This window comes from Aedes aegypti, chromosome 3, assembly GCF_002204515.2.
Source record: "Aedes aegypti strain LVP_AGWG chromosome 3, AaegL5.0 Primary Assembly, whole genome shotgun sequence".
NCBI lineage: Eukaryota > Metazoa > Arthropoda > Insecta > Diptera > Culicidae > Aedes > Aedes aegypti.
In genome coordinates, this window is record NC_035109.1 from 30,467,880 (window position 1) to 30,483,269 (window position 15,390).

Here is a 15,390-nt window from a genome sequence, read left to right on the forward strand (position 1 = left end):
GACAAATGAACGGTTTCGAGTGCAATTCAAACTCCAATCCACAATGACAGTTGAACTCGTCATTCATTGATTGCATCGCAGAACTAATCCAAACCATTTCCGCTCGGAGGTTATGTATGATGGATAGAAATGAAGCGTTGCGCATTTAGTCGAGTGCGATCTGGATGGTTTATACATTGTTATGTCACAAGCCGACAAATGCGCGATCACATGCGGTATTAATCGCAAAGGTAAATACCGACATCCGAATCTTCTACCTCAATGCGCATGCTGGATGGATCGAAGTGTCCAAAGCCCAATGGCGTCGTTTCCGAGAGATGTTTGCACTCAAAGGCTAATATCCAGACTGAATGGGGGTGATAATTTGACCTCGATCTGTTTTTCCTTTTTTCCCATCGTAGGCGGTCGTGTAAATGGTCGATATAGAGGAAGTGACGTCCGTCCATCGAAGCAGGCTAGATACGTGATGTCTTACAATTGCGAAGATGATCTCATGGGTGTCACGTTACCGAGACACGGCGTTGGGTTCTTCCCAGCAGCGTTGAATGTTTTTGACCGTTATCGTCCACTGATAGTATCCAATTTGTTTAGAGATAAAATCGTTGAGTTGATGGGCGATACGTGAATTGGATATGGCATGGTTTGACGGCAAACAAATGACGTATTGTACTAAACAATTAGTGGTAAACTTTAGATATACCGAGTTGATGTATACGACGTTTCCCCAGTTGACGTTTCATCGGAAAGACAGTCGAAGATCTCGACCTGAACGGGAAAATCTTTGGCTGGAATTTTCCCAGAAATTTTTAAAGGTTTTTCGAAGTATTCAATCAGAAACGCACAAGATGCCAAATTAAACGCTATACTAGTTGTATAATAAAATTTTAAATACGATTCATAAACGACAATCTGTGTTGACAACAAAACTTATCGTAAATAGTGCAACATAGAATCGCGTTAAGTTGAATAAACTGACAGATCATATATCAATCCAGAAAGCATCGTATGAAATCGCAATAACTTAGCAAAAATTGACACCCAAACTCAGTATCTGCTGACGATGGGCCTCAAAGAGCATGAGCATGAGCATGATTGACCGCCCGCAGTTGCTACTCCGTTATTGCAAGAACAGCTGTACTTACACAGGGAACCAACAGACGCTACTCGGAATCAGTATCATCCTGAATGTGTAAAAACTGGTGCTCTTATTATTATAATAAACAAAACCGGCGCCAGCTGCGTCCTATTGCAGGTCAATTTGGGAATGGGAGGGAAATGTTGACGTGTTACTTGCTTTACAGAAGCCGAGGAATCCTCTGCACTCCCACAAGAAAACACTGGAAGTTTGGATATGGGAAAGGATTCGTTTTGGTAAACGATAAATATATAATTCGAAATGGATACGTGAGCATATACACGAATGACCGCACTATCCAAACCAGACACGATACTGATTTCGTTGCACGCTCGACAGGAGCATACAACAGGTTCAACGTATCAAACTCTACTGACGCGTTTTTTTTTTTGTTTTTCACCGGCGCATTACGTTTTTCCTTCCGCGCAACTCGAACCGGACACAATGGATCCGGATTCCGTCGCTCGCTCACAAGGAGCATGCAACAGATTCAGCGGATCCAACACTACTCTCTGCTGACGATGGGCTTCAAAGAACAAGAAAGTATGTGGCGCTGTAAATCAAACATGTATTAATATTGGCAAATATTGACCTGTCTATCATGAAACCTTTGGTGGTACAGTGGTGAGATAACCGATTCCGAATCCAGGTCTCGCGTTCGAGGCTTGCTGGGAAGATTTTTTTTAATTTTCATCCAAATTTTGTGGCATCGTATATTTGATCGCAGAAAGTCTGAAAAAGTCATGCCAAGTACGCATATAGCCTCCACTTTGGTAGCTATATAAGCTTTTCATGCATTCTATACGATTGAACTGATTCATATAGAATGATGTATAACAGAAATTATACCAATCAAAACGTTGACTGGGTGGTGATTGGTGTTTTGAATTTGATTTTACATGTATACATACATAAAATGTATACATTTAGAGGTTGTGAAAATATCAATTCTTGCCTTTCATAGCCATCGTTTGAAATTTGAGACAAAATGGTACATTGTGCGAGAAAATTCTTCAAATATTTTATCTTGGATTCCTCAAATTTTACATTCTACCAGATTTTTTGGTCCTGGACTAAGCCATATGGGATTTAAGTAAATCGCTTTCTTAAAAATCTGGAAAGTGATCTTAGAAGAAATTTCTTTACGCTATTGAAAAAAAATTCTAGTATGAAATTCTAAAAAAACCTCTGGATAAAATTTTGGCGTCATCTCTGGAGCACTGAAGTTAAACCTGCAGTAGGTAATTGATGTAAAAATTTTGTTAAACTTTTCAAAAAAACAGTTGGAGGTATTCTTAGGGACGTTCTGATACTTTCGATATATCGGAATATCGATATTTTGCTTTCAATATTCGATATTTTGGTATCGATATTCTCTATTCAATATATTGGTAATATCGATATTTCCTTCCAATACATCGTATACTAATATAACGAAAATAATTGTAAGGTTTTCTCCCCGTATATTTTTTTGTATTTAAAAAAGCAGTTTCCGTTCGAACTATGATGTATAATGACGGAGACGAACCAGCCACTGGCTGAAAGTCTCCTTAATAAAGATAAAAAAAATAAAAAAAATAAACAATGATGTATAATGTCTATTCTATAATGTATCTTAACAAGAGAGATTTATGTTCATATTAGTTAAAATACCAATACTTAAGATTATTCGAAGATTTTTTTCGAAGCTTAGGAAATTAAACGACAGGTCACTAGGCGATAAAGGAATTTTGCTCCATTCAAATGTATTGTATGACATTCCGATATATCGATATTTTGAATAAATAAATAGGTGGTATCGATACTTTGATTCGAAAATCGTATAGAATCAAATATCGATACTTCGTAATATTGGAACTTCCCTAGGTATTCTTACCAGAAACTTTTAAGGTGCTCTAAGAAAAAATCTTACTTCCTGTGATGTTATGTGATATGGAGCCATCATTAGAGCAGGACTTGCCATGTCGTACGGTTCTTTTTAATAGCAAGAGTGAATAAAGAAAAATAAAACTATGAAATATATGAATCATTTCATTTTTCATATACATTGTTTTCTCAAAAGTCAATTCTTTTTTGGTTGAATAATTCCATAAGTATTAGGTATTTAAAATTTTGATTCACATTAGTCATCTCATTTATCACTTATTCTTTATAAATTCAACTATCCTTCCCATCTGAATTTCCACTTCCTTCCTGTTTGTAAATTTCTTCCGCTTTCTGTTTCAATTTATGTTTGTCTTTAAAAAGTGTTTTCCATTCTTCTTTACTTCTGTTTCTATATACAGTTAACTCTCGCTTACTCGATATTCCGTTTCTCGATATCGAGTTAGAGAACCGTAGTAAAAGTTGGTTTTCATGGCTAAATCGATAGTCCCTTGGATCGCAGTTGCACTGGTTTTGTGTTCTGTAACTCTTCAATATCGAGTAAGGGAGAGTTGACTGTATTTGCTTCGGCTCCTAGCAATGGATCATTGTAGGTAACTCTTTCGGCACTCACCGCATCAAAGCTGAGCTACCACCGTATGTGGGATTTACCATTGTGACAGCAATGCTGTTCTGTCAAACACACAAGACTACGGTGGCGCTATCTATGCTTTTCATAGCGTTCGTTTCGGTAATTGTAATGATTCATTATGAAAACGTCAAACTAAAATCGAAGGTAATTCTAGTAATCCTATTTCCAACAATTTTAACTCAGGAACCCTTTCAACCACTGTTTTTAATATGTTCTGCATAACTGAATTGAATGAAAATGGGACAATGGATACCCTGGCATAATTCCTTTTGCTCTATTATTTTCTTCTGACCATTGGTTTTGCCATTTAAACCTAGTTCTATCTTCATTTAAGCTTAATAAAACTCTTTCAATAATATGTGTAAGGACTTTTAGTTCTAATAGTTCCTCTTCTTCCTTCTGGCGTTACGTCCCCACTGGGACAGAGCCTGCTTCTCAGCTTAGTGTTCTTATGAGCACTTCCACAGTTATTAACTGAGAGCTTACTATGCCAATGACCATTTTTGCATGCGTATATCGTGTGGCAGGTACGAAGATACTCTATGCCCTGGGAAGTCGAGAAAATTTCCAACCCGAAAAGATCCTCGACCGGTGGGATTCGAACCCACGACCCTCAGCTTGGTCTTGCTGAATAGCTGCGCGTTTACTGCTACGGCTATCTGGGCCCCATAGTTCTAATAGTATGTCTTCTATTTTCGCTATCTTAACATTATCAAACGCCTATTCGATATCTAAAGACGAAACATATAATTGCTCTCCTGCATTCCAGTACTCTTCCATTATTCTACGAGTAATGAAAGTATGGTCATCTGAAGACCTTCTTCAATAAATGCTGCTTGATGTAGCCATGGGTCTCCCGTGAATGTTTTGTTTGTTTGTTTGTTTTTAACCCATTTTAGAATCTCCGCATATCATTCCGGTTCATGCTTTCTTGAGCGGCAGCTACCACACTTTCTTCGTGCTGCCTTTTCTTTCTGCGGTGGATTCGCTTTTCGTTGGCTCTCGCTGCCCTGTACCGCTCTCTGTTCTGTCGGGTACCGGCCGCAAGCATACGGCTTCTGGCGACTTCTTCATGTCTGTCACTCTCTGGCACTCTTCATCGAACCAGTCGTTTCGTCTTCGTCGTTGACCAGTGCCGATCACTTCCCGCGCCGTTGTTGTCACAGCTTCGTGGATAGGGTCCCACAGGCTGTCGACGTCTCCAGCAACGTTGATTCTTCCCAACTGCTCGTCTAGTTGCTGACGGTATTGCGCAGCTATCCCATCAGTCGACAAGCGTTGTATATTGAAGCGCAGCGTTCTGTTTGTTGTGGAATTCGTGATGCTGGATAACCGCGCCCGAATTTTAGCTACAACGAAATAATGATCCGAGTCGATATTAGGGCCTCGGAAGGTCCTCACATCCATGACATCTGAGAAATGTCGCCCATCAACCAGCACATGGTCTATTTGGGAGCAGGCATCGCCACTCGGGTGTCGCCAGGTGTGTTTGCGGATATTCTTTCGTGCGAAGTAGGTACTGCTGATTGCCATCCCTCTAGCAGCAGCGAAGGTTACTAGCCGCAGGCCATTATCATTGGTAACGGAATGAAGGCTTTCCGTTCCAATGAAGGGTCGGAAGAAATCTTCTTTCCAGATCTGCGCATTTGCGTCGCCGATGACTATCTTGACGTCTTGTTTTGGGCACTCTCCGTAGGCCTTATCCAGGCTCTCATAGAACTCATCTTCCATGTGGCTTATCGTTCGTTGGCGCATATATGCTGATTAGGCTGTAGTAGAAGAACTTGCCCTTCATTCTCAACACACAGATTCGGTCGCTTACCGGTTTCCATCGAATAACTCGATTATTCGAAATTATTCATCTGGTTCCCAATCACTATGAAGCCAACTCCACGTTCTGCTCTGTCGCCACCGCTGTAGTAGATGTGGTACTTGAATGAAGTGTTGGCGATGGGGTCCACCGTTCGGAATTCGCGTTCTCCGGTTCTCGGCCAGCGTATTTCCTGGATAGCTGCCACGTTCACGCCGACATTCCGCAGTTCACGAGCCAGGAGCCCAACACGCGCGGGTTCATTCAAAGTTCTCACGTTCCAAGATTTAACTTTCCAATCGTTGTCCTTTATTCGTTGCCGGGTCTGTTGCCGTAAAATCAATCCGTTTGCTCTACTTTTGCCTTTCTTGGTTGGTGAAGAGTCTTCGATAGGCCACCTAACCAGGGTTGCGCTACCTACATCGTGCTAGAGGGGCTGCCTCCTCGGTGCTGATACGATACAGCAATGTCCGTTTGGTCTTTACATGATGATCACGGTCATAGCCATCACAACCATCCACCTTTGGACCTTGTAGCTTTGGACCTGTAGCTCTGGTTCTCAATAGTTTCAAATTCTTTCGGACATGCTACTATGGTGAGCCGTCATGCGCTAGCGGTGATACTATTTAAAACTATAATAGCAGCTCATCTGGCTTTATTGAATTCAACTATTGTCCCCCAATTTCTAAAGGCTATTGAAACCTATTTTTGACTACCAGAAACATTGCCCTGAAATTTGTATACAAACACCATAGGTAGTTTTTTGAAATATAGTTTACTTCTACTCGTACAGCAAACAGTCTTTGCTTTCTCTCGTTCGCCAAACACTCTTCGAAGTATATGTTATTACATTGCATAAACTAATTCTTCTAAAATCTTCTACTTTTCTTGGATAACTAACCTTGGGAATTGGAATTTGAGTTGTACAAGAACTCAGTTTCTATATCCTGATGTCCATTTGTGATGTGGTGTAGTTGAATTAACAAGTCCGTTAGCGTTAGCGTAGTTACGGTATACTTCGTAGATTGGATGCTAGCAACATTCCCGGCCACACACATCTTTACCGTAACTTGGGATAGGGGAAGGAAATGTTGATGTAGCACTTACTTAATGAGAGCCACCGACTCAGCGACACCCTAATAAGTGCTACGGAGTTGGAGGTTGGGGAAGGTATATTGTCGGGATTCGCCTAGAAAGCTGGCGATAGACCATAAACATTTGTTGTTTAAGTGTTTTCAATTTAATCTTTTGAATAGTTTATTCATAGTATAAATAGTATTTCGCGAAATGCTTGTCGATTGTGCAGTAATATTTTTGCTCAATAGCCAGTAAAAAGCAAAACCGTTCCCTCCAGGGTCATCGGATTGTACAAAATAACGATACACGTAAAAAAAAAAACCCCGGTGGTGTGTAGATCCTAACTTTTTTATTTATCGTAATGATCGACTTGATGGGGCATGTGGGGGTGTTGCAATCATCATTCATAGGCGTATAAAACATCAACTGTTTTCGTCATTTGAAATTAAAGTTTTTGAAACTTTAGGTGTTTCTGTTGAAACACAGCTTGGTAAATATACTTTCATAGCTGCTTATTTGCCTTTTCAATGCTCTGGACAGCAAGTTAATTTGCTCCAAACTGACTGGCGAAAATTGACTCGCAATAAGTAAATTTTTTTTGTCATTGGTGACTTCAATGCCAAACATCGGTCATGGAATAATTCTCAAAGTAATTCCAACGGCAGAATTTTATTTGATGAGTGCTCTTCAGGATATTTCTCAATTCAATACCCTGATAGCTCTACATGTTTTTTCCTCTTCTAGAAATCCATCTACGATTGACTTGGTCTTAACCGACTCTAGTCATCCTTGTAGCCAATTAGTTACTCATGCTGATTTTGATTCTGATCATGTCCCTGTTACATTTCAAATATCCCAAGAAGCGATTCTCAATCCTATCAGCTCCACTCTCAATTATTTACGAGCCGACTGGAATTTATATGAAACGTATGTTGACTCTAATCTTGATGTTAACATTTCTTTAGAAACTAAACTTGATATTGACAATGCTCTTGAAACTTTAACAAATTCCATTTTTGAAGCCAGGAGCATTGTAATTCCAAAATGTAAAATTTGAATCCGTGATTATAGACGATGATCTTAAACTCTTGATCCGTCTTAAAAACGTGAGGAGAAGGCAATTTCAACGTACTCGCGATCCTGCTATGAAAATTATATGGCATGATTTGCAGAAAGAAATCAAGAAACGTTCTGCACAATTAAGAAACAAAAATTTTGAAAATAAAATTTTTCAATTAGACCCTGGCTCTAAGCCCTTTTGGAAATTATCTAAAATCTTGAACAACCCTCAGAAGCCAATACCGGCATTGAAAGAGGAAAACAAATTATTACAAACTAATTGCGAAAAAGCTCAAAAACTTGCTATGCTGTTTGAAAGTGCGCACAATTTTAATTTAGGACTTACTAGTCCAATTGAAAATGAAGTTACTCAGGAGTTCGAAAATATTCTCAATCAAGAGAACGTTTTCGAAAATGCTTGGGACACTGATTTGGAAGAAGTGAGAACTACTATTAAAAAAATCAAAAATATGAAAGCTCCTGGCGATGATGAAATTTTCTACATCCTCATCAAGAAACTTCCAGAAAGTAGCTTATCATTTTTAGTTGATATATTTAACAAATGTTTTCAATTAGCATATTTTCCTGACAAATGAAAAAATGCTAAGGTTGTTCCAATTTTAAAACCAGACAAACATCCTGCAGAAGCTTCTAGCTATCGTCCAATCAGTTTGCTTTCCTCCATCAGTAAACTTTTTGAAAAGGTTATTTTGAACAGAATGATGGCCCACATCAACGAAAATTCAATTTTTGCCAATGAACAGTTTGGATTCCGCCATGGACATTCGACCACTCATCAACTTTTACGTGTAACAAATTTGATCCGTTCCAACGAATCTGAAGGTTATTCTACTGGTTTTGCTCTTCTAGACATAGAAAAAGCATTTGACAGTGCTTGGCATGAAGGTTTGATTGTAAAATTAAAAAACTTTAATTTTCCAACATACATTGTTAGAATAATTCAAAGTTATCTGTCAAATCGTACACTTCAGGTTAACTATCAGAACTCCAGATCTGAAAGACTTCCTGTAAGAGCTGGTGTTCCTCAAGGCAGCATTTCGGGACCAATATTATACAATATTTTCACATCAGACTTACCTGAGTTACCTCAGGGATGTCAAAAATCCTTGTTTGCGGATGACACAGGCCTCTCCGCCAAAGGACGAAGCCTGCGTGTCATATGTAGTCGATTGCAAAAAAGTTTGGATATTTTTTCTTCATACTTGCAAAAATGGAAGATTTCTCCTAATGCTTCCAAAACTCAACTAATAATATTCCCACATAAACCAAAAGCTCTTTATTTGAAACCTTCAAGTAGACATGTTGTCACGATGAGAGGGGTTCCAATAAATTGGTCAGATGAAGTTAAGTATCTAGGGCTCATGCTAGATAAGAATTTAACTTTTAAAAATCACATTGAGGGCATTCAATCCAAATGTAATAAGTATGTAAAATGTCTCTATCCCCTTAGTAATAGAAAATCAGAACTTTGTCTTAAGAGCAAACTTTTGATTTTTAAACAAATTTTCAGGCCAGCCATGTTGTATGCTGTACCAATATGGACTAGCTGTTGTAATACCAGGAAGAAAGCTCTGCAGAGAATTCAAAATAAAATTTTGAAAATGATTCTGAAGCTTCTTCCCTGGTATAGTACCAATGAGTTACATAGAATATCCAATGTTGAAACATTGGAACAAATGTCAAATAAAATAAATAATAATTTCAGGCAAAAATCGTTACAATCTTCTATTGCCACGATTAATGCGTTATATGTTTAGGTAAAGTTAGGTTATGTATATTCAAAACGTTTTTTTTTTCTCTTATAAGCAGGTGAAATCAACTCACCTGTAAAAAAATCTGAACTGCTACGGCAAATGAAATGTTATATCGTCCCATTGATGCTACAACTAGATAACTCGAAATTTGAAATTTTTGACTTCAATATGCCAAAACATTTTTCTTAATTAGATCTGTAAAATACCTACAGCTCATAAGCGTGTGATTCAAAATACACAAGTTAAAGTTTATTTTTGAACCATATCCTCTGCGATTAACCGTCACCTTGTAAAACGGTCTTATTTTCAAAGTTGCACATCCCAAAATTTTGATTTTCGAGTTATCTAGTTGTAGCATTAAGGGGACGATATGTTGTTAACAAAATGTTAATAAAATCTTAGATTTGTGTTACCAAATTAGGATGATAGTGTTGTCTAATAACACAGAACACCTAGTTATAAGAAATAAAAAAATATATATATATATATGTTTCCCGCAAATGATCTTCATCTATAAATCACCTAGTAGCGACAAAGTGTCAAACAAATTGCACCGAATTAACCGTAATGATACCCATCTGTTGACAATACATACGATTCCCTCCGTCCAGCCCAGCAGCGCCTACTGCATGATGATAGCGGTCGGTTGTCAATTTTGCAGTGAATCACCGATCGTTTGTCAATGACCGGCCGGAAAAACGACAATGAGCTCTTCATTTCGCGAACGCCCTAGCTGACAAGAACAGCCCGGTGACGTTGTCTGTCATACTCTCATGTATAATGTGATCGTTGACGGGTAGGGCGCCAATCCGGCATGTTATCAACAGTTTGAAATAGGTAATTATCAACTATATCATGGATAATTTGGAGGCCTTTCTTCTTAGTAGTCTAAGAACGTCCGCGGCTACAAAGCAAAGTCAAGAAGGTGTCTGGGTTCGATTCTCGATCGGCTCAGGATCTTTTCGTAATGGACATTTTCCTGGGGTAATAGTATCATCGTGCCTGCCACAAGATATACGAATTCAGCAATGACAACTTTGGCAAATAAAGTTCTAAGTTAAAAACTGTAGAAGTGCTCTTAGAACACTTAACTGAGAAGCAGGATCTGTCTTAATAGGGACATAATCCCAAGATGAACAAATAGGGAGATTTTGTATCTAAATCATGTAGTAGGGGAACTGGGGGTAATTTGCCCATAGGGGGTAAAACGTGCCACCCTCGATTTGGACGAACGATGTGTTTTAGAATGCTTTTTATCTCCTTAGATCATAGAAAATGGATAAAAATGCTTCTCTTTATAAATTTTGATGTGTTTTTCTCAAGAAAATCGTAAAAATACGAATAAAAACGTTTTTCGCCGTTTTCGTTGCAATTTTGTGCGATTTTCAAGGTCAGTTTTTAGGTCGATAAATAACAAAATTTCTGAAACTATCGCCGAGCGCCAACTTGTGCACTGTCATAGTTTGTATTACATGTAAAATTATGGTAAATTTGTCCTTAAAAAGCTTATTGAAAGACCTAGACTTCAATCAATTCGGGGGGCGAAACGCCCATCCCTATTTCATAACACCAAAACAGCCGTTTGAATTTCTACCAAACGTAATGCCACGTTGAAGTTACGCACAATTTGGAACCTTACAAATGTACTTTTTTTGCATCAGCATGTATACAATTATTGAGTAATAACATCTGAACAAACGCCCGGATGTATACCTCATATAAACAAGCATGATTGTGTGCGTAAGTTTACAGCGCGAGTAACACTGAACTTAAGCGGGACGTTTTACCCCGTAAAACAATACATATGCGATTAAGCAAGTATTTTTTAAAAATTGATTTATAAACCCCAGAAAAGCTTATATGGATAGCTGTTTCTACTATTTGATAGAAAACATGTTTGTTCAACCAACCATAATTAAAAGAGAGCATAAAACAATGTTTTCCCCATCTAAATTCGCTGTTTTGCTTAACATGGGCATATTGCCCCCAGTCCCTTCACACTTTCAAAAAGGATCTGACGACAGTTCAAGCATTTGCATGACACTATAAAAATGCTAAAGTCAATCAAATGTTTGGATTGTTGTAGAATGCAAACAATTGGCAAAACTTAAAGTAGTTGTTTTCCTGTGCTCATACATTCTAAACAGAAAAAAACGTACCCCAGACATTCTGAACATCACATCATATATGCTGTAATTTTGGAACTTATCTATCGGGTACCCCCGTTGTTTTGATCACATTCAATCTAACACTTTTTAATGTCTACCCCGCTAATTTTCACATCGCTCAAATAAAAAATTTAATGAAATTTTCTTTATCTCCACGTTCATGTGCCATTACAATAAATATTGATACATGTAAAACACAAAACATAAGAGGTCAATGGGCTCTTTGTCTCTGAAAATCACAGAGTAACTATAGCAACGATCTCAGTCAACTATAGCGGCAGACGCCGCTCAACTGAAACGACCTAATTTATGATGGACCTGCTTCAATACGATCGCAGATCAGCAATTACCAGAGACACTGGCGCCTCGGCAGACACTCATCGTCAGATGGGCGAACACGTTCCTATCGTGGAGAGCCCGGAGCTGTAATCATTTATCTACTCCTATACCCACCTTACGGCATTCAGTTGGACGTGGCAAACACGATTCCAGTCACGCAAAGGAAGATGTAATCATATTTGCAAAACTAACTCTACTACTGGTTGCCCGATGCACGGTTTGCACCCTGATAGCGATTGCCAGTTAATTTGCTACCATCAGTTTGCTCCACTCGCATGTCACTTTTCTCCAGGCAGTAGATCTTCACTGGAAAATGAAGATTGATATCTGCATCAACGTCGCTAATTGTGGACTGTCACAATATACCTACTTCATGCCCAACAGACTTGAGCCCTGGAGCATCTGAAGATGAGTACATCTGTGCGGAGAAGATGCTCCATTCCGATCAGCACACCATCGATGGCAATGGTCATACATCCACATCCAGCCCAGCAAGCAAGCAGGTTGATCTTGATCGTGATAATGAAACCGTTTCTGTCTTATTTATGTTAATGTCCAGATAGCGATCGGCATACCGATTGCCAACCTCAGCAAACGCTGTGATCTTTGCGGATCGGCGCGCGGGCACGGTCAAGGTAGGCCATTCCAAGGCAGCCCTATGGCAACAGCCCCAGCAACCGCATAGTTACCTTCGAAGGGTTGATCTAGTATTCAATGAGTTTCGTCTTGGACCTCGCCCTGATAATCTACAGTAGTGCCATAGCGACACACGGTTTGCTATGGTGTAATTTATGAGTGTGAATCATTTGGAGCAACACGCATTAAAAGCGTTGGTCCCGTTTAAAGATGAAAATAGCAAGATATGCCTGCCACGTTGATCGGTCACAACTGATAACCAATCGATTGGCAGTTCAATCGCCAACGTCAACACCTCATTACTGAATCATTAAGCAAACGCCCAGTTAGAGACGGGTAAAATAGAGGAGTGTGAGTAAAATTTGAATTTCAAATATTTTTCTAGCGTACAGTGTATAGTCTAAATAGTGACGACAGTTGGTGAAGTGGTCACACGATGAGGACGACTAAGCGTCGGCATGGCAGTTACGGTTAGTCATTGTACGGACGAGCTTAGCCATCTCTATTTGAAAAAGATATCGAAATTGGAAATAATTTCGCTTTCTCTTGAACCTCTTCAATCTCTGAAATCTCTGGAAGAGATTTGATAGATTCAAGAGATTCAAAAGATTCAAGAGATTCAAGAGATTCAAGAGATTCAAGAGATTCAAGAGATTCGCGATTTTCAAGAGATTCAAGAGATTGAAGAGGGTCAAAAGATTCAAGAGATTCAAGAGATTCAAGAGATTAAGAGATTTAAGAGATTCAAGCGATTCACAAGATATGCAAGAGCAGGGTTGGGTAAAAATCTGAAATTCATTCTACAGTAGCCAAACAAATCGCAGTTAGCGAAGCCAGTGAAACTCACGCCTATCACTGCTGTAGGCAAAGAGCCTTGATAATTGCAAAACACCCGTTGCTAAGGGCAACCCAATATTACTGTAGAAAAATGTTCTATTTCCCGCTGCATTTCCCGCATTTAGAGCCTTCAATGACACTAACGATTTAGAAAATTCATGCACCCAGCATAGGCTACTTGATGAGATTCACGTTTTTGAACTACTGTACTGGGAAAGCCACGTGATATTCGCGAAATTCAAGCCTACTACCACATAACATAAGTGGAACTCGAGCTCAAAAAGTGGCACCCACTTTAATATTTGCATGCTGGTATAAGGACATCGAAATGTCAAAAGAGTTATACCACCAATACATCAATCGACATTGCGCATTGGGCCAGACCGCGAAATTAGATAAAAATATTTTGTATATGAAGATGATTTTTTAGAACAAAAATGGCTTAGACAAAAATGTTACATATGATGAGGACTACATTTTAACATTAAGTGACATTAGGGTGGTAAAACAAAATACGGAAATATTTTTGCCAACTTTTATGCTCTACATTTAACGCTGTGAAGTGTTCTATCAAGTTGATCTTTGTTTAATTTTGAACAACTTTTCCGAAGACGCCAATCTTGTAAGTCTACTGTAGCCGTTGCTATGGCGTTTCCAATGATGCAGGGTAGGGTGGTCAATGAAAATTGATATTTTGCCCATAACTTTTTTATTTCCAATTCTATCAAAATGACGCATTCTACAAAGATTTAGAACTAGTTGAAACGCGTATGAAACAGGAAGTTTTTGGTTAGGAAATAATATTTCCGAAACGATCACATTCTGTTGTAATGAAACATGAATATTATATAGTATACATTTTATGAAAAAATAAACATGTTTTATCTTTAGACATTGCTTCCCAACGCTGTCAATCGTCCCCCGATCTTAATGTCTGTAATCTTCGCAGCAACTGGTCTACTGCACGAATCATATGTTTTTTGTTTACTATTGGTAATGACAGTTCGATGTCTTCTATACTAGATATACCACTTGCCAGCAGCTGGTAGTGGGTACAACTTTTCAACTCGCTTTCACTTCTGAGTTCCACATATGTTATTTGCTACTACTATGTATTACCATTCCCAGCACTGTGCAAGAGATTCAAAAGAATTTATTTCGTCAATTTCGTCAATCAATAGTAGGGTTTCAATGCTAGTAATGGACCCCTCAGTAGCTGAAATTCATTCTCGATGGTTTTCCGCAATGATATCTCAGACGGATATACATTTTGTGAAGTCCAACAACAAGTTTAATGTTTTTACTTCATAGTATGCCTATGAAACATACAAAATCATTCGATTTTTCCAGCGAAATATGCATTTGAAAAACTATTGTCCGAATGCCTATTATGGTCCCTCCCGGGGTCCATAATAGGAATGTTTCCAAATTTGACGGTTCCTATTATGGACCCTCCATTTGGTTCCCATGTAATCCGGCTCGCAGCCGACGAGCCTATTATGGACCCACCTGGAAATGCGTATTATGGACCCCCTTGTGTGGTTTCATTTACTAAACTGTCCCAATATCTGTATTTATGCGTCTCAAACCAAATATTTTGCCTGAAACTGCTGACTAACAATGCAAGCGAAGTTCCCCCGGGGGATTTTCATAGGAATAAGGTTGTTTTGAGTGTTAATTTTATGTTTTTATGTAGGGGGTCCATAATACGCAAAGGGTCCATAACCGGCATCGACTCCCTACTACATGTTTGCTTCATTCTATATTGTATTATACCTTAAGGAGTTAAAATATTGTCTTAGCTTTGTTCGCGACATTATCAAATCAGTTTCTGAGTAATGCTGATTATAAAGAGACAACATTTGGTTCGTTGGGCCGAATTTTGCATAGTTAGTTCGATGATTATTTGTTGCAAACAAATTCCGATTTCTTAACTGTCCCGCTAGACAGTAATTTAAACATGATAAAAGATTGTTGGAATCAATACGTTGCAATACAATATCATTGATAAAAGATTCAAGAGATTCAAGAAATTAAGA